This window comes from Euprymna scolopes, chromosome 16, assembly GCF_053919585.1.
Source record: "Euprymna scolopes isolate OS-2025 chromosome 16, ASM5391958v1, whole genome shotgun sequence".
In the NCBI taxonomy this organism is placed as follows: domain Eukaryota; kingdom Metazoa; phylum Mollusca; class Cephalopoda; order Sepiida; family Sepiolidae; genus Euprymna; species Euprymna scolopes.
Genome location: NC_136497.1, coordinates 24,759,569 through 24,783,477, shown reverse-complemented (window position 1 = coordinate 24,783,477; position 23,909 = coordinate 24,759,569). Strand labels below are relative to the sequence as shown.

The following is a 23,909-nucleotide window of genomic DNA, read 5'->3' as shown; positions in this document are numbered from 1 at the left end:
TGCTAGAATCTATGTTAAATAGAGAAGCAGTAAACCATCTCAGCAAAAATAACCTTCTTAGTAACATGCAATATGGTTTCCATTCTGCTAGATCTACAGCAGATGTGCTTACAGTTATATCTCATAGAATTAGCGAATCTCGATGGAGCCTTCTTTTCTAGGGCAATTGCTCTTGACATATCAAAAACCTTTTATAGGGTATGGCATAAAGGCCTACTTCACAAGATCTCCAGCTATGGTATAGCTGAAACGATTTCTTAGTTATTAAATTATTTCACTCTGATAAATTCATAAGAGTAATGGTTGATGGGCAGAAATAACAAGCTTACATTATTAATTCCGGAATCCCTCAGAGCCCATCCTGAGCCCAACTCTCTTTCTGAGCTACATCAATGATCTTCCAAATCACATCCTAAGATCATTCGTAGACATTTATGCTGATGACACTACCATCTATGGCAGAACATCAAAGGCCGTAAATGTCCAAGTTCTCTCTGATTCTCTTTCTTCTGATCTTGAGCATGTGGGGCAATGGGGAAAGAAGTGGCTGGTTACTTTTAATGCATCTAAAACCAAGCTTTTATCTTTACATCATCAATGCTCTGATCCCATATCTGGCATGAATTGAAATGAATAGCTCTCGTTTTGAGGAGGCTCCGTGTTTTGACAAGCGTCTGGGGTTGATCTTTACTTCTGATCTGAGATGGAACATGTACATCAAATCCGCTGCGAAGGTTGTTGGAAAAATGGTAGATATCTCACTGTTGATGCAATTCTCTACCTATATAAGAGCCAGGTACATCCAAAGATGGAGTACTGTTGCCACATCTGGGCAGGAGCTGCTAGAAAGGATTTATCCTGCCTTGACAGAGTTCAAAATAGACTTCGTAGCCTAGTGGGCGATGCCCTTTTCTCTTCTCTGCAACCTCTTTCCCATAGAAGAGACACTGCGAGCCTGCCTCTGGTTTATCACTATTTTCATGGCAGATGCTCGTCTGGGCTCTAATCTATGGTCCCCTCTCCTCAAACATTCACGAGAAACACTCGTCTAGCTGAAAACATGTAAAAAAAAGGGAAGGAAAAGCTATAAAGGGCTATAGTTCCCTGGGTTGCTTCTTATTGATTTATTCCCGCTTTTTGGGGTGGGTGGGTAAGATTGTAATTCCAGATCGGTCCCAGACTAATCCAATTGCCAAATTCTAGTAGATTCAGGAACTGGATAACTATCAGATTACAATCCGATTGTTATCCAATGTAATCCACAGTGATCTTATTCAAAGACAGGATTTTCATTGATCCTGTGTGACGTTACAACCAAAACAAAAACAGCTGTCCAGACAGGATTTGCAGTGATCCGATAGACCAAAATATTTTGATGAAGTAGAAGTATTACAGTACAGTACAAAATATATCTCCAAAAATAAAAGCAAAACCATACAAAAACTGCTAAATTGTGCAAACCACTGCTTAGGAAGCAATTAAGTTATTGCTTATTCACCAAACCTATTTTCCTGCTCTTATTTACTTATACTGCTTTCCTCTTTTTGAAATCATAATTTCTCATTCTATGACTAAATGCAATGTTTAAATATAAAGCCTATACTGACCACATGTATATTGTTACTGATGTATGTTACTAAAATAACTGATACAAATGTTATTTTTAAATGTCTGCTTTAAATGGATAATACTTTGCCTCCAAGATGCCTGCCTGTCTGTTTTGCATGATAAACACTAAAAATCCTTATACTCTTAAATCCTCCCCAAATTCCTGTATGTTTATATTGTATATTAATTATGTATTCTTGTAAGTATATCGCCTCTCCTGTTCCAACTGGACAAAATACCAATTGCTCTTCCCCCCAAGCTGATATAAAATCATACTTTGCACGTACCTTGGGAGGGGGGTTTAGCTTCCAGTCCTAAACTTTAGTAGGCTGACCCTTTAAAAATCGATAAATACTAAACATCTATAGTCTTTTATTGCTAAGACATGTATTAGCTTAACCTATATTTATACTCTATAGAATATCTATAAAATAGATACCTATTAGCCACAGTTTGTGCCCAGATTATAAGTGATCTATATTAACTAGCAACTAAACCTTTCTTTCACTTAGATGGGATAAAGTAATGGTGATTATCTTTACATGAAAACTAACACTTAAAGCATATTTCGTAACGCACCCTAACACTTATACTATAATTTCCTATTAGTCACTTATACACAAACCATATTTGATCTTTTCTTAACCCTAGTAGATATTAACCTTAAATCTACACCCCAAACTTATAGATACCTCCTTTCAAAATGTAACCACATGCTCCAATTTTAATCCTATTCTGAGGAGTGTAACCTCAACGCAGATACTAACTCTACTCACCCAAACTATCACTTCGGGGGCTTAGAAATACTTGGTTTTCAAACCAGGCACAGGAAAAACCCTTTTGGTGCTGATGGACCCCTAGATCTTGTCAGGTCATCCATCTAAAAGGAAAACTTTGATTTGTAAACCTTCATACATCTTGGTACCAAACAGAGGAGGGAGGCCTCCTCAGTCCTTGATGACAATCTCCCTAGAGCCTGTGACTTGATCAAATCACCAGTTTGCAAACCTAAACTGCTTAAGGAGTAGATAGCCTCACCCTATCGCCCGGCTTCCATCATCCTTCTTTGCCTATTAGCCAGGAGCAGAGGTGCAGCTGCAGGGACTTGTTAGAGATGTCTAGTGCTTTGCCTTGTTTCCTGACTAGGGCAATGAATGCCATCCTCCACATTTGCATCATTCTATTCCCCTATGGTTGGGCATCTTGGAGGTGCTTATTTACCATATATGCTAACATGATTGGGCTGCTGTCTGACACGTTTGAGGGTACCGGTTTGACAGTTGCTGGTTGTTGTTTCCGACTGACAGTATGGAAGCCCTAACTCTTTGGTAGTGCTAAGAGCAGCTGCTCTATCATCAGTTGTATAATATCGGGATGCTTGTAGTGCAATGTCGCGCATGGAAAGGGGCCCTGCACTCATCTTTGGTGGGCATTCCCGAGGCCACATTCCTGTAGATGAGGAGCTGGCTGATGGTCTACTCGTGTTGCATGGTGGTGGCTATGCACATCCGTTTTGCCTAACACCTCACTCTGGGTCTAAAACTACAAAATAAAATGAAATGACAGCTTAATCCAAAAAAAAATGTTCAAACCAGACACACACTCAAACAATTCGCCTCCTCCCTTGAGGCTTGCATTTACAAATATCCGTGGACTTAGAGATAACTTTGATGTCAAATCATTTCTCCTAGCAAACTCCCTGGATATCTTAGCACTAAGTGAAACTAACTTGCACTCCTCCATCCCATCAAACCACGTTAACATGTCTGTTTATTTTCCATTTTTAGTAAATACTCTGACAGACACATACACGGACTTGGAGTCTATATTCGTAACACCCTCTCTATGTCTAGGGAATCTAAACTAGAATCAGGTGAGAAGGCCTTCATGTGCTTTAAACAAACTTTACAACATGTATTGTCTTTATCGCTCTCCATCAACCCAGGACTGTACTATAATCAATCATGTCTCTGACAGCATAATTGTAGCACTCTCCCTTGACACTAGCACCCAAATCCATGTAATTGGTGACTTTACCGCCCACCACAGAAATTGGTATGGCTTCTCTAACTGCACTGACACAGCTGGTATCTATAACTTTGCTATATCCCATTCCTTGACATAGACAGTAACATTCTCGACGCATCTCCCAGGTCGTCAGGAGCAGCAAGCCTCACTTCTGGATCTATTTCTGATAAGTTCCTGAGAATTATCTAACAAATACTCATTGCCCACTCAGGAATGGTGATCATACTGTGATAATGATAGACATCATTCTAAACTCTCGACTCCAAGTTGAAGAGCTATTGCTCCAAATGACGAAGTACTACAATAAGGCTGACTGGGATGCCATTAGATATCTCATCAGAGACGCCCCATGGGTAAATATCTTTTCTCTTCCTGCAAAACAGTGCCAAAATAAGACTACTGAATGGTTCAAAACAGCAATTGAAGCACATGTTCCTACACGAAGTTCTATAGCAAACCCCACTCTCCTCAATAGTTTACTTCTACTTGTGCAGCTGCCATTGCTCAGAGGCAACATGCATACCATAGATTTATCCAGCATAAGTCCTGTACAAACAGACAAAAGTTTATAGAAGCTAGAAGTAATTGTAAGAAAGAAGGAAGAAGAGTGAACATACTGAAACCACCAGGAAACGCATTGAAGTGCAGAAATTAGAAACTCGTGATTTCTGGAAAATATATAATAGTGTAATAAATAAAAATACCCCCCCCCCCCCCATCAAACAATCATGAGGTTGTTTGCCCAGTAACTGAGAAAGCTAACATGCTTGCCCATCAGTTTGTCTCAAACTCTACCTTGGACCTAGCAAACCATCCCCTCCCTGATTTTTCTTGGCGGACAGAAACCACACAAGATGATCTAACATCACCCCTTCTCAAGTACATATCATAAAAAACCTAGACACCTCAAAAGCATGTGGACCTGATCTCATCCCGGCTGTGCTATTAAAAAAATGCTCCACTGAGGTTGCTTCAGTTCTCTCTAAACTCTTTAACAAATGCCTTAACGAATCTTGCTTTCCTGACTGTTGGAAAACTGCTTCTGTGGTACCAGTTTACAAAAACTCCTCCTCCCTCCTTTCCCCCAAATATTTGAATTCTTAATTAATCAAGCTCTAGTTCACCACCTTACAGCTGCTAAACTTCTGTCTGACACTCAATATGTATTTAAACAAGCCCATTCTACTGCAGATATTCTAACTGTAATCTCTGAACGTATATACCAAGCACTGGATATGGCAGAAGAAGGAAGAGCAGCAGCCCTAGATATATCTAGGTATTGACAGGGTATGGCATGATAGTCTTCTCATGAAAACAAAATCCTATGGTGTTACTGGACGAATACTTAACATAATTTTAAATGAGAGAAGAATTCAGGTTGTTCTCGATAAGTGTACGTCCAAACAATATGATATAAATGCAGGTGTACCTCAGGGATCGATCCTTGGTCCTTTATTATTTCTGATATTCATAAATGACTTACCTGATAAAATTGTCTCTGTGATGGGTATATTTACTGACGACACCATACTCTATAGCAGGCATGTGGGGAAAACTAATGAGCACATATCTAAAGTAATGGCAGAAACCCTAGAAGAAGACCTTCGGTCTGTAGTAGAATGGGGTCTAAAATGAATGGTAATGTTCAACGCTACCAAGACAAAGCTCGTTTCCTTTAATAATTACATGAAACTTACAAACCACCAATAGCTATGGCTAAAGATACTCCCTTTAAACTCCTTGGCTTAACGTTCACAGGGAACATGAGTTGGAATAGATACATCGAGATCATTGCCAAAGCTGTTGCAAAGAAGGTGGGCTCTCTCTACCGTGCTAGAAAGTTACTGACACCTGAAAGTGTTAGGTTGTCTTATCATAAAGGATTGAGTGTTTGATTATCTTATCAGAGTTTATGTCGTGTGTGTGACATGCATTTTCAACATAACTTCTGCTTGTTAGTCCATCTGGAACATCTCTTCCGGTCAATGTGTTTACACTCCTCCCCCTCTCTCTCTTGATCCATTCTATAACAAAAGCATCATGCATCTCTACAAAGCCACCATTCGCCCATGTATGGAGTACTGCTGTCACATTTGGGCTGATGCATCTGCTACTAGTCTCACTCCTGATAGGTCCTGAACTTTCATCTAAGCTTCCACCCTTGTCCCATTGATGAAATTTTTTAACAAGTTTTACAAGTATTTTAATGGTGAACACTCTGGCAAACTACAAGCCCTTGTACCCCCTCGACGACAATACTCCTGACAAACCCAACAAGCAGCAAAGTCCCACCACTACACAGTAGAGATCTCTAGATGTAAGAAAGCCTTCTACGCTTATAGTTTCTTCCCTAGAACTGCTAGACTTTGGAATTCTCTTCCGGGTTCTTGCTTCTCCAACTGTACTGACATGCAGAAGTTAAAATGTAATGTGAACAGACATCTTGCTGCTAAACTCTCTACATAGTACCCCTGCAACTTAGGTCCCTGATAGCCCAGTACATCAAAGTGGCAATGTGCCTTGTTTGGGCTAAAAATGTAATAAAACAAAAAGAAAAAACTGGTAAAACCAAACAGGAAAATCATGTAAAAAAAAAATAAACTGATTGGACTTAAGGAGTCGGATAAAAGAATTCCGACTCCGACTACTTTTAGAAATCCGACTCTGACTCCAGCTAAAACCTTCGACTCCTTCCGACTCTGACTCCACAACCCTGCCCGTAAGACACCGGCACCATCTTTACATATTCCTACGCTGCTGAGTTTTTGCCACTCTTAACTGCTTATTCGACACATACACATACTATAACCTTCACATTTTCTTATTTCTAGATAATAATTTCTCCCTAGCTGAAATCCGGCACCACTGATTGGCTGCAACACAGACATTCTCATATTCTGATATTCGACTCTTCCACCATTAAATGAACACTTCGATACTTATGAACATGCCGCCATTTATTTACATACCCATTCCTTTCTATTTTTTTTTTCTAAATTATCTACATTACCTTTGCATTTCGGGACTTTACCGATATTATATTAAGTCATTGCTTTTGCCATTATATTTATTCAGCCACGGGAATTTGAGACTAAACGTATACAAAGCTAAGTAAAACTACTTCTTCCTTTGCTCCCCCTCTCTCTTTCTCTCTCCATATTCATTTTTCATTTGTCTCCTGCGACGCTGTGTCAGTTAGCCCATTCCGCTAGCAGTTTTCGCGATTCGATTCACTTATATGTATGAGTTTTCCCGTCATTTTCCGCTATTTGCATTAAGGACCCCCCCCCCAAACAATATGAGCCACATTAATTCGATATTTTGTTAATATTTTTATAAAAAGATTTCATTTTGTTGGGGGTGATGGGGGGGGAGAGCGTTTCTTTTTATAACGTCAATCTTTTCTTATATAAAAAAAAATCTGTTTACAATAAACAAAGACGTTCAATGCCAATTTCTGTTAAACAAATAGTTTTTAAATTTTCGTTAAAATACACTGCAATTTCAACTAAACATTTGTTGAATAAATTATTGATAAAAGGTGTTTATGTACTTATGTTACCGCGCTATTGTGTAACATAGTCTTAACTTAAATTCACTTTTATAATATCTCTTTTATTAAATTGTTAGGTGAAAGTACACTATAATTCCAAAACACCCTACACTACTCTTGTTTTTAGTGTCTTTTTAAATAATTACGTTGGTATTTCAGCATGTTAACATAAGTGTATAAATACTAAAAATATTCATCTTTCCTTGAAAAAACATTTGCTTGTTAAAAATTGGATATTTTTTTACGATAGTACCCACCGTGGTATAAACAACCCCGACATCCACATATTCAAAATCTCTTTCGGAATAAACACTCCTGACCTCCCTACGTTTTAGCTTTTTTTTTGGGGGGGGGGTACTCCGAAAACCATTCTTAGCATGGGGAGATTGAGGTGTTTATACTACGCTGGGGTACTAAAAAATTCATAAAAAATGATCTAATATTTGACGACAGTACAAAGCGTAGTGTAAACACCCTCAACGTTCCCATGTTTGGAACAGCTTGCGGAATTACCACCCCCTACCTCCCCATGTTAACAACAGCGTTCGAAGTTGGGGATGTTTTTCCGAAAACCATTCTTAACATAGGGATGTTGGAGGTGCTTATACGGGGTGACTCAAAAAAAAAAAAAACGGGCCCCAACTCTAATTCTCGTTTCTTAGTGTTTTGTTTGAATGAAATGAAACTTTGCTCATAACTAGTTTATTATATTCAAAACATCACATCAAAACATTAGGGTCTTTGGTCTTTTTTTTCTTCGTTCTACAGCATATGTTCTAGATGACCTCCATTTAGCTCCATGCATTTCTTGAGGCGCAGCACGAAGTTGTCCATGACGTTCTTACAGACCGAATTGGTAATGGCTCTCATCTTTTCCCTGATGGCTTCCTTGAGTTCCATGATGGTTCTGGGTTTCCCTGCATAGACTCTGTCCTTAAGATTGTACCAAAGAAAAACATCTGGGAGGCTTAGGTTCGGGCTATGGGGTGTCCACTCAAAATCAGTCTTGAGACTGATCACTCGGCCTTCGAAGTTCTCTTTCAACCAATCTCGGGACAGGTTTGAGGTGTGAGAACTTGCTCCGTCCTGCTGGAACCAGAACTTGCTCATGAGCGACGGGTAGATGGTCTGGAGCTCACTCTTGAAGGTTTTGAGAACCTCCACATACCGCTCTTTGGTGACTGTCACTGCTGCGCCAGATTCTTTGATGAAGATTGGTCCGATGATGCCTCTGGCTGAGATTGCAGCCCACACTGTGCAGTAAAATTTAACACAGGGTATTCTTTGTCCCAGCTCCCACTGGGGTCTTGGTGTACTCACGGTCGTTGATTCTGCCATGTCCTGTAAAATAAGGGCAATCGGTGAATAAATAAATAGTTATGGCTGACAGAATGAGAGTATACTACCCCCGTGTATTAGATAAAGTGTTCCATTTGGAATTCTCTGCAGATTTCCAAGTTTGACAAGACACCTTAAGATCAGAGGTTACATCGACCGAAACATTTGCGAATAACACTCAAGATGAGAACAGTAGTCCAAAGAATATAAATATGAATAAGCAATTCTCATCTTTAAAATTATAAAAAAAAAATGAAAGGTAACTCTATTGAATGGAATAGAAAAAAAAATCTAATCTATAAATCTGTGTGTGTTTGTTTGTATGTCTATCAAAAGTTTTTGTCATCCCCCGTTGTGCAGGCACAAACACATTATCGTTAGAAAGCGCAATCTCTCAGACACAAAATATAAAATAATTGGAAAAAATCTCTATTTTGTGTAGAAATGTCATTTTGTTTGAACGGTGGGGGAGTGCAGATAAAAACTTTGCTTTCAACATGGTTTGCAAATCGTGCATGCACGAATTGTCATAATGTTCTTTCATTTTAAAAAGCTGAATTTGCGATATATAAAAAAAAACACAAACTCTCCAACATTCCATTAGTTGCATGTGACATCATTGTGGAAAACAACCCTTTTATTATTTGAATTTTTTTGAAAAAAGCAAAAGAAAAAAAAGCAAAACCAAAACCAAAAAAAAAAAAATCAAAATCCATATTATTTAGGTTATTTAAACTTTTGTTCTCCTCGTGAGTGTTATTTTTGCAACAGTTTGGTCGATATAACTTTTGACCTTCTTCAGGTGTATTTTGTTGAAGTTGGGCATCTGTGCAGAATTTCAAACGGGACCCTTTATTTAATCTACAGTGATAATATGCTCTCGTTCCATCAGTCATTACTGGGTAGATGTTCTAAGTAATTTACACTTGTATTTGAAGTGTTGCCCACACTGAGGATTGAACCTTCACCCTCCAGAAGAGTGTAACTTACAAGTGAATTTAGCCAAGTACATTCTGGTATGAATTTTTGGAGTTTTAAACCTATTTTGTTTCTAGATGTATAATTTTACTATTTATCATTATTTATCACTATTACTACATATTATTACTACGTAAACGTATGTATTTAACAAAAGTGAAAGTAAACAGTTATTGAATGTTTATTGTGAATGTTATTCTCTTAACTTGGCAAAAATATATTTAACTTTTTTCTGTTTTAAATCTTGACAACAGTTAACTTTCAGATCTTTATAATAATAATAAATTGCACAATTCATGTTTAGCAATTTGATGCAACTTTACCATAGTGTATCTTCAAAGAAAAACATTATTTACACACTTCTGTGTCATGTCAAAATTAGTATAAATTCCAAAAATTACATAAAATAGTCCAGTAAAAAAATAATCTATACTATGAATCTCACCTATCTGTTTAAATGTATGTATGTACGTTTGTATGTCTGCCTAAAACTTTCGACAGAGGTGACAAATTTTCACAAGATCAGTATCGTTTTGAAGCGCGACACTTCGGACGACAAATATTGAAAAATTGGCTAAAAACATTAATTCCTTAACCCTCAACTGGGCACCTTTTTACAGGGAGGGGTCGCTGTTTTCACTGATATTTTCAAAAGTCAGTCCTCTCTTTTTGATTGACTAGCCTTAATTTAAATCTATCTCACTTCTGGTTTGGCGATGGACGCAACAGCAAAGACGTCACATTTTTTTCTTTTTTTACATTCTTTTCCTCCTTCACAATACAGGTTTGAGCCTGCATGCCTACTACCACTTTTTTTTTTGCTCAATACACACCTCCAAACACCCAAGCAACACTAGGCTAGTTATGAATAAAAACAGTTTTTCAAAATTGCTGTTTTTCACTGTACATGAACCCTTTAGATGCTCGAGATCAGGGGAAGATAACTGCTTTTGTCGATTATCCTGCTTGTTCTCGATACTACTACACGTTTTTTATTTTTTTTTTAAATTATCTCTGGCATGTCTTCTACTGGATGATATTTCATAAAGTTTGGAATTTATACTAATTTCGATATGATACATAAGTACATAATGTTTTTCATGAAATGCCTTAGTTCAAAAATATGATTTGGTTGAATGACACACTACAGTTAAGTTGCACCAGCAATTCTTTCCTCATTCTGGTCACTGAAACTTGCTAGATGTTTGCAATTATTTACCATTTTAATGGTCATTTCGAAATTTAGCATCTCTGAAGAATTTTAATAAAAATCCCTTCTACTCATTCTAGCTGATATTTAGTTCTAAACAAAATGCAACCATCAAAAAAAGAAACATGAGAAATCTTTGTTTTTAATCAAACTATTTTTTTTTCATTTTTTATTAACTTAGTTTTAACTATTTACCCGGCATTGCCCAGGAATCTTTACTTGAAGTATAATTTTCAAAATTGAATCAGATCAACTTTTAGCTTCCAAAACTTTCAATTTAGTAGTGATGTCATTTTTAACAGTTTAAATGCTTTCATAATGGTAAAGAATCACAAAGTAAATTATTCCTTTTTTATTTTTTTTTTATTTCAAGATTAAAATGGTTGATCCATGTGTAAACTGAAATGCATTCTGGTGGATTCGATTTAATAAATTATTTTATGCTATTGTATTTTTGATTTACAAAAGAAATTATTTGGTCTTCATCACAAGAAAAAATGTGAAGTTATAATTTTAAGATGGAGATGTACATTTGCATACTCGTCATGCGGATCTGTAATTGTCTTTTTAGCAAATTCATTAAAAAAAATAGATGTAAATTTCTTTATTTTTTTTAATAGATAATCTGTGGAATGCAGTCAGATCATGCTTACATTCTAATCTGTCAGTTCTAAGTTCATCTCAATTGCTTGTCAACCCAAAATTTTGTGAATAAATTAGGTACATAATTATTTATAATCCGTTGAATGACATACCTTGAAAGACAGATGGTGTCGCTAACCCAAGATGTGTTGCATGTTACCTTAGTATTACTGTCTGCAGCGATATGTACGCGGGTCATACCAAAAGTAAGGCCTCCTATTTTTTTTAACTCAAAAACTAAAACGTTGAATAGCTACGGAGATGGGAGTGGTACTATTAAAGCGAGCAACATTTTATGCCCCAGAATTTATTTTTCTACATAGTTACTATCACCATTCTCAATGCACATTTGCCAGCCTTTTTTGATGCCTCGGTCGTAAAAGTTTGGAGTATGCTTTGTCACTCGCATCTCTGTTGGCACTCTTAAATCAAGGAACCCATTTTCTAACTGTGCTGACTTTGTAAATATTCAACAGGCATCGATTAATGTTGATTGGTTCAATTTTTTTTCTGCATGAAGGAAGTCAATGATGCATCTCTGCTTCTGACGCGTGTCTATGACAAGGATTGCTTTCTTAAGATCCCACACTGTCAATATCTGTAACAGTGATGAAACTTTCAGTCATTATAACAATGCCATTTGTAATCCCCTCTCATCTATTTGGGCGGAATTAAAAAGAAAAAAGATACATTACGTTTGGAACATTCGTCTTATTTATTTTATTACAAAGTATGTCTCTAAAATTGTCAAGAAGGCAGAGAGTACCTTAGCATCACTGAGTAAGACCTTTGTTGGCCACTTTCAAGCAATTTATTTAAAATTGTATGGTGCAACTATACTTAGAATTTGCATCATCAGTCCGGAACCTCCATCCTGCTCAAAATATTGACGGTCTGGAAACCGTTCAAAGATGTGCAACTAAGCGCATACTCTCCATCAAACAACTGTCAAACTCCAAGCGCTTTCTTTCCCTTATTTGGATTCAATGAAGTTCCGACAACTCTGACAAGTGACCTTTTTGATCTCCAGGTATCTAGTACACATTGGCATATCTATAAAGTTAATGCAGCACACCACCTATGATTTTCAATTGTTAATTGCTGAGACACTACATCCTTTAAGACCCCCGATGCTAACTGAAATATACTGAAACTTCACATGATGTGCACTTTCTATGCACGTACACCTGTGTATCTTATGATTTCTGTTCATGATTTCTACGGTTCATTTTGCTGGCAAGTGTACATTATCCTATCTGTTGTACATGCAATCTTGATACGCTGTAATGCATCTTCAGAGCACTGTACATAATGATTTTGTATTCATGATTGATGCCCACCATGCAATGGCCTTCAGACATGAAAACTGTTAGCAAACGAACACTTCTGTTACGTTCACTGTGCATAATATTAGCAAGTTCTGTCCAGTGATTGTTATTGAGTATTTGAAAACATCTGATCAATGGTTGTAATGCTTTTGTTTGCAATTCAAGTCATCGTGTTTGACATGAATAAGCTGGCGGATTAAAAACCTAAGCTTATTTATTGATGATGTGTTTGAATTTCAGCTGAACGTATCCCATATGACAAATTTCTTGATTGATTTTGGCTTTGTTTCAATTCTAACGTACGTTTTATTGATTTGCCATGAAATGGTCATATAATAATGTTTCCATTTTAGTATATTACTATGACATAAACAAAAAAATAATTTGCATCATAAAACATAAGATTAAAGTAAAGAAAAAAAATATATAAAGAGCTCATTGTAAATAAATTACAGAGCGGATTATAATTATGTTTGAAAGGATGTACCCTGCTTTGACAACTGCAATTTTACCATAAAATATTGTTGAGTATGTTGAACCCAATATTTTATGCCATGATAAATGTTTAAAAGTAGTTAAAACTACTTTTAAACATTTTCTTTATATATGTGTGTCAGATGCAAGTTAACTTTTTAGCAGAATTCTTTTATTTATTTTTTTATATAATCTGGAAAAGATTTCTATCGCTAGAGCTTTGTATATATAATGTAGTCTATAATGTTTTCATATATTTACGAGCATATATGAATGTTTATTTTCTGTTTCATTTGTGATATATTTAATTGTTTCTAAGATATTGAGTATATATATTTGAAGTGTATATGTGATTGTCTAGTGATGAATGTATAAACATGACATATAACATTTCTAGCAGATGGTCTTTACAAGAATAGGGGATGGTATAGATGCAGTTCTCTTGTGGGGTGGGGGGCTTGACATTGACCTATGAGGAAATGTAACCATATCCATTTGGGTTGATCTTGATTTTGACTGATCCTTGGAAAAGCTGCAAATTAAGATTTTTACGAAAAGAAGGCTTGGTTGTATTTGCAGCAACTTTATTTACTGATGTTTTCCCACCCACTGTAAAGCTGCACGCTGGTCTTAGATGTTTTTACTATCGACATTTTCTGACAGTCTGCTCTGCTCTGAGCCATTTTGGTCAGTGGATCGTCTCCTGTGACTGCTGTCTACTCTCAACTCAGACTGCCAACTCTTGACTAATTTCTATGTCTCTCAGGAAATTATCGCCCCCCCTCTAAATGACGTCATCAACACATACCCCACACAACCATCGTCTGATCTGTCACGTAGTCATTTATGTTTATTTTTACTTAACAAATTCCTCCCCCCAACTTAAAATTCCTGAGAACTATTTTAATGTAAATATTTTCTCAAGTTAAATACCTTTTTTGCTTCGGTAATGTTCTTTCTGTTATTCTCTTTGTTATCGAAGTATTTCTAACCTCAATACTGGCAATCAGCCATGCAGCAGATGAACCAGTATTTTCTGGGAGTCAGTGACATAAGATTCTTTTCTTTTTAATTGGAATCTGCTTTTTTAATAAGAAAACGCTGATTTCTGACAAATTGCTTGAGCCTTATCTCATTATTTTTTCATTGCTATGTGGTTGGATTTTATTTCTATCTTGCTTTATCTTTCTGTCTCTTTTCCTTTTTTTTTCTCTCTTCTCTTCTTTTGCTTTGCCTTCCTTTTACCTCTCATAGCAGTTATCCCTGAAAATGTGAATTTTGCCATAAAAGCTAAGAATAAAATGATTCATGAATCAAGTAGGGTGTTAAATGACTTGTTTCATCAAAGAATGACTTCCTGTCTCATTCCCCCGACACGTGCACTTTTTATTTTTCTTTTGACTTAATTGAAACAGATTGAAGTTGTTTTGAAGACAAGTTATTTTTTGCGCTGCTCACATACGCGCACAGCAAATTTGTAAGCATGAGCATCACGGGTAAATGGCTGATTGAAGAGCTAAACTAACTACTAATTTGAAATTGACACCTTCGATACAATGTTTATATCGTTTTTGGAAGTTTTTAATTATTTAAAATTGAAAGTATGTCAAAATTAGAAACAAACGTTCCAACATTGTTCGCATTCTCTTTTAGCTGACCAAATAATATGTTTATAAGATTTTTTATATTTCATGTAAAAAATCATTGCATATATTTACTTTGAAGAGAAAATTAAAATCCAATGTAAACAAATTTTTGTTGAGCTTATAAATAATCAAATTCTACCCAATTTTCACCATTAACGGTTAATAATTACTACACTACCACCTTACAATGGTGAATGCTCTGACAAACTGCAGACACTTGTGCCCCCACGACATAGACACCCTTGACAAACCCGACAGGCAGCTAAATCCCACCCCCACACAGTAGAGATCCCTAGATGTAAAAGATCTTTCTACTCCAGTAGTTTCTTTCCCAGAACCGCTAGACTCTGGAATTCCATTCCAAGTTCCTGCTTCCCCAACTGTACTGACATGCAGAAGTTCAAGTGCAACGTGAACCGATATCTTGCTGCCCAAATCCCAACATAGTGCCCCAGTAGTTGCTGCCCCTGATCGTAGCCCCTTACACCAAAGTGGCAATGTGCCTTGTTTGGAGTGAAAATGTAATTAAAAAATAAAATTACATTTATTAACGCTTATTCTCGAGTGGCCTTCATGTCTTGATAAGTGGTAACTCCCAAGTAAAAATTAAAAAAACAAAAAATAGTCCATTCTATTTTCAAAAAAAAAAATAAAAAGTATTCGATAACTGTTCATAAATTGAAAAAGAGCAAGTGGTTTTAGTATCTTTATTGCAGAGTGATGGGTTGATAAAGTGATTGAAGTTAATCATGTAAGTGATCAAATCATTCTGATGAAGTTGATGGTTGGTGAGAACAGTTTTCAAAATATCTGTAAGTAAAGATGTGAAAAATAAGTTTTATAGTCTTAGTGCAATAACTACGTTACTTAATAAATCGTGGGCTTAACTAATTAAGCAATTTTTAGCCAAAGTCAACTTGATTCATCGACATGCTCTTCTTTTAAGGTGATGCACTGATTCTAATGCCTTTCTAACAATTTTGTCGAACAATTTTTTTTTTTTTTTTGTATCAAAATGCATCTCAGTTTCTGGTATCCCTTCATTGGAGCCAAATAGAGCATTCTTTATAAGATCTGAAAATAGTCATTAGCGCAAGATCTTGTGAATAGGGTGGGTGGAGAAGCAATTTGAAATACAATTCATGTAGTTTTACCATCGTTTGGTTGTGATATTGTGAAAGTATACGTTTTTCTTTAGTTGTGATCATTTTAGTCATTTATTTATTTTTCTTTTCAATTTCTTTTGTCAAACGTTATATGATATTCTTGTAGATCTGAAAATCACTCCTTTGATGCCCATGATAAAAAAAAAACATAACAACCTTCAAGACGTGTGGCCAGATCTCATACCTGCTATACTAATACAGAAATCCTTTCTTGAGCTAGCTCTTGTTTTTTTTCGAAACTCTTCAACTAATAATGCCTTGCTGAGTCTTGCTTCCCTAATAGCTGGAAAATTACCTCTTTCTTTCAAGAATTCTGGTAAAAGAACTGACCCACTCTGTTATTACGTCATCAATATCTTGCCTCTCTTTGCTAACATCTTTAAGTCCTTAATCAAGCATTAGTTCATCACCTCATAAATGCTAAACTTCTGACCAACAGTATGGATTTAGGCAAGCCCGTTTTACTGCAAATATTTTTTCCTCTCTGAATACATCTATCCTGCACTGAATAAGGCAGGGGAAATTTAAGGGATAGCTCTTAATTTATCCAAAACATTTGACAAGGTCTGACGATAAGGGTTCATGGAAATTGTACCGTATTTCTTGACAAATACTTAACATAATCAGATCTTTCCTAGACAAAAGAACAATCCCGGTCATCCTTAGTGATTGTGTGGCCAAACCATGATATTAGCGCAACTGTACCTCAGGAGTTGATCCTCAAACCTTTATTATTCCTGACATTCATAAATTACCTCTCTAATAAAATTGTCTCCAAGATGCGTATATTTGCTGATGACACCACCCTCTATAATAGATATGAAGGGAAAAACGAATGTGCACATATTCAAAGCAATGGCAGAAGCTGGAGAAAACGGCATCCATTCAGTAACGGAATGAGCCTGTAAATGGATGTTAATTTTAATGCAGTTAATACTAAGCTTTTTGTTCCCTTAACAATTAAAAGAAACCCTTCTCAGCCACCGATTGCCATGACTATTAGCACCCTACCTGAGAGCTCCTCTTTCAAACTCCTCAGCTTAACATTCATAGGCAATATGAATTGGAACAAACACGTTGAGGACATTGCCAAGGCTGCTGCAAAGAAAAGCTCCCTTTACTGTGCTAGAAAATTACTCGCACCTAAGAGTATACTACAAGACCATCATTTGGCCGTGCATGGAGAATTGTTTTGATATCTGGAATGTTGCATCTACCAATAGTCTCTCCCTCTTAGGCAGGATTCAGAAAAAGAATCTCCAATATAATTGATTCCACATTCTTGGCCAAGTTCCGACCTCTGTCTCATCACTGCAATGTTGCATCCCTGTGCCTGTTTTACAATTACTTTAATGGAATGTTCTCTAAACTCATAGCCCTGTACCTCTTTGACGTACATACTTCCAACTAACCAGACAAGCAGCACAATCCCACCCCTTCACTGTTGAGCTTCCTAGATGCTGGAAAGTCATCTACCTCTTCTCTAGAACTGCTAGACTTTGGAATTCCCTTCTTGTTTCCCTGGCTGTACTAATCTACAAAAGTTTTAATCTAATGTGAGCAGATATCTCGTTGCTCAACTTTCCACATAATCCCTTGTAAACATAAACCCAAATAGTAGGCCCTCATATCCAAGTGGCAGTATGCTTTGTATGAGGTGAAAAAGAGTAAAAAAATTTGCTACTGTCTTGATCATCATCATCATAAACCTGAATAATATTTTATATTCTCAAGTTTTAATATTAAATCAAGAAAAGGTTAGAAACTGACATAAACAGGTACTTCAGCTGATATCCCAAGGTAAAATCCAGTGTAGGGTAGTCAAAAAAAGGGATTAAAAAGTGCTCAATACTGAAGTAGAGCTAAATGTAATATAATGTGTGTTCTACATACACACAGTAGAACTCTGGGATACAGCATTAAAAATTACTACCAAAATACAGCACAGTATAACACACACACACACACACACACACACACACACACACACACACACACACACACACACACAATATATAACATTATAAATAACCCCGTAAGGCGGGGCAAATACCATAACCAAGGGCTGGACAAACATTGTATTCCTCATCGTAACCTGAAAAAACCATACTTAGAGCCACTGTATCTCTGGGTCCTATTGTATATATTAATTTCTTGTCAAAAAATATTTTTATTTTTAAAAGAATTCAGTGAAGAAATGTTATTAAAAAAAGTCAGTTCTGCAATAAAAAACGATTGGATGTTTTACAAAATGTTCAAATTTAAAACTCAAATGCATAAGTTTTTTTTTTTTCGACAAGAAAATAGCCAGTGTGCATACTATTAAATGTTTAATAAGATTTTAAAACTTATGTATTCATTATATTTTTCTTTTTGAATTAACTATTTAAAATAAATTTTTAATTAACAGTTTTTGTGATTTTCCAATTTAATACTTGCAAGTTATTTGATCAGATAATTTTATGAATAGATATTTCTGTTTGTTTTACTTATTTGTACTTGTTTCGGCATTCACCCTAGAGCAGTTGGGCTTCATCCAGAGAATTTACCATGTTCTAAACAAATGCTGACCAAACGCAATGCCCCTCTGCAGATCCAGACACAAGCATCAAACTCTATCTGTGCATAAATCTAAACGCAAATTCCATGAACAGAACTACTTTCTTAGAACTGACCGTTCGTGGAACTCTGTTCTGCTGGCCTGATTTCCAGCTCACTACAATATGGTCGTCTTCAAGTTCAATGTAAACAAGTTCTTGATGAGCTGCCTATCTAAATAATCCATTTCTACCACTAACTATTAATACGCTGTTGTCTTGATAACTACCATACGTATTAATATATTTTTCCTTGAGTGGCTTTTGGGTCCTGATAAGTGGTGACTTTGATGTAAATTTAAAAAAAAAAAAAAAATCTGTTTTATTTTAATATAAATGATAGCAAGATAATCATTTCTATATAAAATAGATTCCTGGCTCTTGTTCTTTATATTTTACTAATCTAACTGTATAGAATTGCTCTATTGGTATGACATCTATTACTGTTCCAAAGAACATGGTAATGAAAATGATGTTAGCTTAATTGAACTTTTATTAAAGAAAATGTCTATTTATTGTGACCCCCCCCCCTCAAGGCACAATGGTTGCTTAAGAAGTAAATGAAGAAAATATACTTGTAAATGATAAGGATTGCATCTTCGAAAAACAAAAAAAAACAAGAACATATTTCTAGCAAAGGTTACTCAATTCATTTCAGATAGTTTCTGACTAACCTCCCCTATTGTTTGGAACGAGGGGGGTTATGAATAACAAAATAGAAGATTAAAAAAAAGATGTAACATCTTTCTTGAAAAATTTTTCTCTCCAGGCATATACAGTGAAGTCACATTTTGCCTCCTCCGCCTCATTCCTGTTTATCTCTCTTGTAAAACTTGTTAATCATAAAAGAAAGTCGCCATCAGCTGACAAAATGCTTGATCTGGTTTCGCTGTTGGTTTTGAAATTAAAAAAATAACACAATATATTGAACTAAAACGAAATTCTAAAAATCATATTTTTAAAAACTGCTTATATTACAAAATTAAATCAACCAGAATGCATTTTTGTTTCTATGTAAACAGTTTAGCCATTTTAATCTTTTATTAATAAATTGAACAAAAAAAAAAATAAAAAATAAAAAAATAAATTACTTTATGACCCTTTGGAATTTGAAAGGAATTTCAACTGTTGAATAAAAAAAAATCATTTAACTAGCTTTAACACTTTTAGCAAATCCTCAAGTCTTAAAAGATTTTTACATTGAATAATTTTATAAAAAGATGAAAACATTAGCTATATAATTTATTTTTATTTTCTTCCTTTGAAGATTGTAACGCTGGTATGGGGCAGCCAAACCAGCTGTCAACATTGCCCCGCTTTTTATTGAAACCAACCGAGAGCTCTTTTTAGTATCCTCGCTGTTCACTTAAGTGCAATTGTCTGGATCTCTTTTACACTTGGTTCACCAGGAATATTAGTTAGGTAGGACTTCAGGTTCTTCTTCATAAGCCCTGTGGCACCTATAATAACTTGTATGATTGATATCTCTGTAAGGTTTCAGTTTCTTTCCATATCATACATGAGACCTTGATATTTGGTTCAATTAATGATCATTGAAATAACTTTCCAAATCCTATTTAAAAAGAAACAAAATAGAAGCATTAAAATAAAGATCTTTCGTCAAATACAGATAGTATAATGGTAAATTTAAAATTAAATTTTGTTGATTATAGATTAATGGATTGAATAATATTATTACTTGTTGTGATATTTTCTTTTGTTGATGTAAACAATGGACTATTTCTATCTTGAGTATTATATACCTTTGGTTTAGAGTAAGTGATACTTAACTTTTTTTTAACTTTGGTAGCATTCACCCAGGACGGGTTGAGCTGGCTTCTCCTATAAAGCACACAGCATCCTTTCACATTCACAACCGTCCAAGATAGTTATGAGCAACCAGTCTTAGGATCAGCGTAGAAATGTGGACTGGAAAAACTTTGATGTCGGTTTTGATAGTGTGCCTTCAGCTGGCCTCCCAGGCGTCCTCGACAATCTTGGAATGGTTCTCGTCCTATTGCTTTGTGGCGAAACCCTCCTGTGTTGTTGCATGCAATGTGGCTGAACCAACAAAGTCTCTTTAAAAGCTCTTGATTAAGGGGGATAATCCTGTATCCAAATTTGCGTATTGGAGACAAAATGGTGTCAGTAAATCTGTTGAATTCGACAGACAGTAGAAATCAAATATTCTCAACCTTTTGAGATCTGTAGCTCTCATTGGCAAGATCTTGGTTGTAGAGAATGATTGTCTGAACAAACGCCTGATAAACCCAGACTTTTGTTTGGACTGTAATCTCAGGCCGATATCACAGACAGTTATAGATGGCTGTAAGCGGGTATTGTTGATTTGGATGCAAATGTCATTGTATCCATGACCTGTGGGGACAAACATTGAACCCAAGTATTTCAAGCAATCTACCCCTTTTAGGGTTTCCCTGTTGAGAAGAATTATGCTTTTCTCAGAAAACAGTAATCCTGCAGAGAGGATTTTTGTTCTCATAGTATTTACCTTTGAGGCGACTTTGAACCACCTGTGAATTAAATATTCTTTTGACACTTCTTCCTTTAAAGGACGCCGATCAGCCCGTCTAGAGTGAATGAACTGCAATAACTCAAAACAATCTTTTATGACAATATCAACCATTATTCTCTATTGACAGCACTGATCATTGTGGACAGTGCATTTCACAAGCAAGGAAACACTCTTATCCTGGGGGATTCCCTTGTACGGAAAAGACATCAAAATCTTTGGTCAGCACCTGTCGATCTCTAGATGAAACAAAGTGCATCTCTTTGATCACAGCTGCATTCAATCTCAGGGACAAGAGATCTCTTCAGATGCAAACAAGCCTCTCACATTCAAACTAGTTAAGCACAAAATAGATGTTTAAGCAGTGTTGCACCTAATTTTGAAGTTTATCAATGAGAGAATGTTGATGCTATGCTCAATATGACTGAATCTCTGGTATCCTGGACTCTGATGTTGAGGGGAAACATTAATTTTAAAACATTATAAAAAGGATGCACCAAAATTGAGATTCCTTGTATTCTGGAAAAAGTTTATACAGTCTTCCTGGAGAACCTATATTGAAATCTGAACTGAGCCATTTATTTAATCCACAAAAGGTAATTTGTTGACTCTGAAGTTCAGCTTTAAGATTCCCAAATCTGAATAGAAGAACAGTTTTATTCTTACATATTTATAAACTTTATTTGCATCTTTTTTTTTTTTTTTTTTTACAAGTAAGTTAAGGCTTTTTCGTCAAGAAGTTATTTAATATTCATGCCTCTTGACTGTGAAAGTCCTGGATGATGAAAAGATTATTGTAAGTATATGCATGCAGGTTAGGATTAGAGAGTAAGACGAACAGTTTGTATTAATATTAGTAAGTCGATGTTCAGAGATGTCACCATCTTAGGAAGTTAGGTCCATGTGCTAATGCCAATAAGCAGGGGTTAAAGGCAGGTTTTGTTTGTTTTCAGAAATGTTGAAGGTATTCAAAGTAGAGAACCAATCGAAAATTAATTATTTGATTGAATCGGTACAAAGCGTTTACATCAGTTTAAACATTGTGAATATAACAACCAAGATGAAAATAAGAGTTTGAATAATCCAAATAATTTTTTTCTATTTGTCTAAATCCATGAAAACATATTTTAAGAGTATCAAGTTCGTACTTTTCCAAAGAGTCTGTGCTGGAAACATTCAAAATGAACATTGTGATATGTGGAAAGCATCAAGAGTGAACTTTTTGACATGTGGAAATAAATAAATGGTAAGATGAATAACATCTTGGAATTTGGGATATAGCTGGATTGCCATGAATAATAGAGACGTGCCCAGGGTGATGAAAACGAAGTTTCCGTCCACGGTTATGATCTTTGGTGTGGTTTCAAGTGAGGGCCATATCATGCCACCTCACATTTTCGAAGTTGGCTTGAAAGCGTACCTGGATGTGCTGAAGAGTGTGGTGATCCCCTGGTGCAATCTGGTGGCCGTTGGCAGACCCAGGGCGTGGCAGCAGGACTTAGCGCTGGCCTACAAATCCGAAGAGACCCAACTTTGGCTTCAAGAGTGCTACGACTTTGTACCCTTTTCTCACTGACCCCCTCCTCCCTTGACCTGAACCCACTGGACTACTTTGTTTGGTCATATGTCAGGAACATCACCAACAAGACTCCCCATAATACCAAAGGCAGCCTGATTCCTGCCATCTGCCAAGTATTCACCGAGCTCTCGCCGGCACTTGTAGAAAATGCATGCTACTAGTTCCGGATCCATATCGAGGCGGTGATTTAGGCAGAAGGCAGCTACATTGAATATATGTCAGCTCTACTACATAATCAACTTACCTGAATTGATTTTTTTTCATAAAAGTTTTAAAATAAAACTAGTGTTTTCTTTAGAGCAAAAAAAATTGCATTGCTCAGTCAAAACAATCAGATGCTATTTAAGATACACCGAATATCCTAAGTTGTTACGAAAAGTGACTACATGTTGGATTTCGGGAAGCATAGAACACATCTATTTTGGTTTATGAAAATCAAATGCAAAGTTACTCTCATAGCTTAAATAAATAAGCTTACTTCCGGTTTTAAATGTAACTTGTCAACTATTAATAATTGAAAGTGAATTAAATTAAAAACAAATAACTTTAAATATTTTTAAATAGAACAACTAAAATGATTCTTACAACAAACAATAACACGGAACTAATTATTAAAATGGATTTTCTTTAATGTAACAATGCAAATGAGCTTACTCATTGAATGTAGATTTCATTTGGATAAATAGAAATTATACTGGAATAAAAATGTATAGAAGTCCGTTTTCAGTAGGAAACTTGTAAAAAAAAGTGTACATATTAATTAAATTGTGGACAAACAGACAGGAATACAACTATTTTATATATATATATATATATATATATATATATATATATATATATATATAATTTAAAGGAGATTAGAATAATAGTCTAAAGAGCTAAGTGTATTTTAATGTAATAGTGAAATTACTAGTTTAATTAAAATACAGGAAATGCTCGTTGTAATTTAGATATATAATAAGCTCGATAGTTAAATGTCCTAGAGCTAATTCAATATTAAGTAATGTGATTTATAATTTAAAAAAAAATTTTTTAAATTTAAAAATCAAATTTTAATTAAATTAAAAATCAGTTTCATAAGAAGGAACAACAACAAAGTCAATTATCTGTACGATCGTTTCGGAAATCCGTGCTTTTTATTTGTGGTATACATGAAGTCACGTAGAACAATTATACATAGTTTTTTTGGTAAGCACGGTCTCCTCATCAGCAAATTTAGGAGGATTTCTATT

General features: G+C 35.6%; 1 protein-coding gene across 1 annotated transcript in view; it reads left to right on the top strand.

Moving 5' to 3' along the window:
• LOC145295885 (TATA box-binding protein-like 1) overlaps window positions 1–23,909 on the top strand; it is an 80,655-nt gene that overhangs the window by 21,134 nt on the left and 35,612 nt on the right. The gene's annotated exons all lie outside the window — the stretch shown is intronic.